Raw genomic sequence first — 2,770 nt, 5'->3', positions numbered from 1 at the left:
TGGGTTTTTGATTCCTAGTCATATAGGTAGGTACCCAGTCAACCTAAACATCTACTCCTATCTCTAAGTATTGTCCAACTGCACAGTGATTTCCAACCTATAGAATGTGGCCCGTGAGAGTACCAGAATCTAAGATTCAAGATCCAAGAATCAATATGAATACCAAACTTTACTATAAATTCAATAAGTAAAAGAAAAATTTTTATCATAAGGGGGGCCTTAAACTTTTCTTCATAGGGCTAAAGAATTTTTATCACCGTTTTTCTCTTTCCTATATACTCATTTCTAATGAAAATATAATGATTCATGTTCCATTCTCCAGAACTTTGTGGGGATGCTGGTTAGTATGATCTGTGCTCTTGTGATAATAGATCATGATGGCTTCAATGATTATTTTTTCCATTTGGCATCTTAAGATCTGAACAGGGGTTTTCAAGAAAAAATTACTTAACTAAAAGCAATGACCTAGTAAATGTGAAATTGGAATATAGCTGAAGATATATGGGAGACACAGTAACCTAAAACAAAAACTCTATTAAGTAAATAACTACCTTTTTATTCTACCACAGCTTATAAACTTTTTAAGGTCAGATATGGCTAACTCACATGGGTAGATCCCTAGTACCTAGCATAGTGCTTTATACAAAGAGACTTGAAGAATAAATTAATAGGACCAATTATAAACAGACAATGGCATAATTTTGTTTAGATTAATTATTTTATAGTTCACCTAATATCTTTTTGAGCATTCACTACAACTAATAATAAACATTCACTATGATCCAAGTGTTCTATGTAATTAATTTACTTAATCCTTACAACAAATGAACAAGAAAGAGGGTAAGATCCTTTAGAAGATACTAATGCTGGGGATGAAGGGATAACAAACAAAACATATAATCTAGAAGCATGTAACAAATAATACAAATGAGAAAAATAAAAAATTCTAACCAGTAAAAATACATGAATATATTTATAATTTCATTGACATTTCTGAATTTGATAGATTAAAAAAATTCTACTAAAAGTAATGACATGTTCCATGTAGTTGTTTACACAAGCCTCAGACTTTCTGGTTTTCACTCATACAACATTTGCTTTCTCTCTGAATTATATCCTGATATAGTTTAGAAATTAAATTAAAACCACCAGTTTTTTAAGTGCAGCTCAATTTTTGACTACTTGAATACTCTCTGGCCTATTAATTAATTATATGAATTAAATTATAGATTTCTCAATATTGATTCATCCTTTCTAATTTTAAGGAATGAGTTTGAATTAGATATGGTTAGAAATGTTCCACGTATTCTGTTTTGATTGATATGTGGAAATATCTCGTTGTGTACTGGCATATTTATGAGTCAAAGCACAGAAAATATTGGAAAACTTGAATTGTTTTAAAATATTTAAAGATGGATGATATCTTTGTCCATTTGAGCTGCTATAACAGAATACCATAGACTAGTTAGTTTTTAAAAAGAACAGAGATGTACTTCTCACAATTCTGGAGGGTGGAAAGCCTAATATCAAGGCACTGACAGATTTGGTGTCTAGTGAAGGACTATTTCCTGGTTCACAGATGCAGGTTTTTTTAATGTGTCCTCACATGGGAGATGGGTGAAGGGAGTTTTCCAGGGCCTCTTTTCTAAGGGCATTAACCCCATAAGAGCTCCATCATTGGAACCTAATCACTTACCAAAGACCCCACCTCCAAATACCATAACATTGGGTATTAGATTTTAACATATGAATTTTGAGGGGAAACAAACTTTCTGTCTATAGCAGATAGACTATCACAGGAAGGAAAAGGAAAGGTTTTAAGAAGATACCTTAACTTCTCCATATATGTTACACACCCTACACAAAGGAAATATAATTTTCCAATTGATTTTTTCATGGTTCAGCATGTCAGTGATAGTCTCTAAAGCCTATAGCCTCACAAAAATAGAGATTAAAAAACATTTACTTCAGTAAGGACCTGTGCATAATCAGAGGGCTCTAAATAAGATATTACTATGAGAGGAAGTTGGGGTAGAAAACTTTTAACATTCTTCCAAAGAGCAATAACCATAGAAATAAATATACTCTATAATCCTGTTTCATAAACTGGATCCTAAGCAGGGCACCTGGGTGGCTGTTAAGTCAGTTAAGCATCCCACTCCTGATTTCAGCTCAGGTCATGATCAGGGTCTTAAACTCGAGCCCCCGGCCTCAGGCTCTCTGCTCAGTGTGGATTGAGATTCTCTCTCTTCCTCTGCCTCTGCCCCTCCCCCACCGCTTGCACTCTAAATAAATAAATAAATAAACAAACAAATAAAATCTTAAAAAAAAACTGGATCATAAGCTTTGCTTAAAACATTATTTACAAATTGCAAATGTCTGTCCCAATTAAAATCCTAATGTCTTCTGTATAAAGAAAAGTTAGCATTCAAAGGACAACCTAGTTCTAATAAACAAAAACAATTTCCATGGGATGATTACTTTGCTTTATTGAGATAAAGATCTTATGTACTATGAGAAAGGAATTACATAAGACATGAAAACAAACAAAAAGAACAGGAGCCACCATTGTAAGAAAAAAGAGAATCTAAAAATCTTAGTAAGTTGTGGCTTTTCATCAATGAAACTTTTAATTTCTCAAAGTATATATTTTTCCAGTAGTTTTCAATAAAGCAAAAATTACAAATTACGACAGGTCCCATAGTAATGTCCAAAGCTAAGATGTAATCCAAAGGTGTTTTCATTCATACTAAAGCAAACATAAAAGTGC

Source organism: Eumetopias jubatus, unplaced genomic scaffold (assembly GCF_037043125.1).
Source record: "Eumetopias jubatus isolate StellerSeaLion01/CBP00866 unplaced genomic scaffold, mEumJub1_p1.0 scaffold_8, whole genome shotgun sequence".
Classification (NCBI taxonomy): domain Eukaryota; kingdom Metazoa; phylum Chordata; class Mammalia; order Carnivora; family Otariidae; genus Eumetopias; species Eumetopias jubatus.
The sequence above is the reverse complement of the archived record's forward strand: the minus strand, read 5'-3'. Positions refer to the sequence as shown.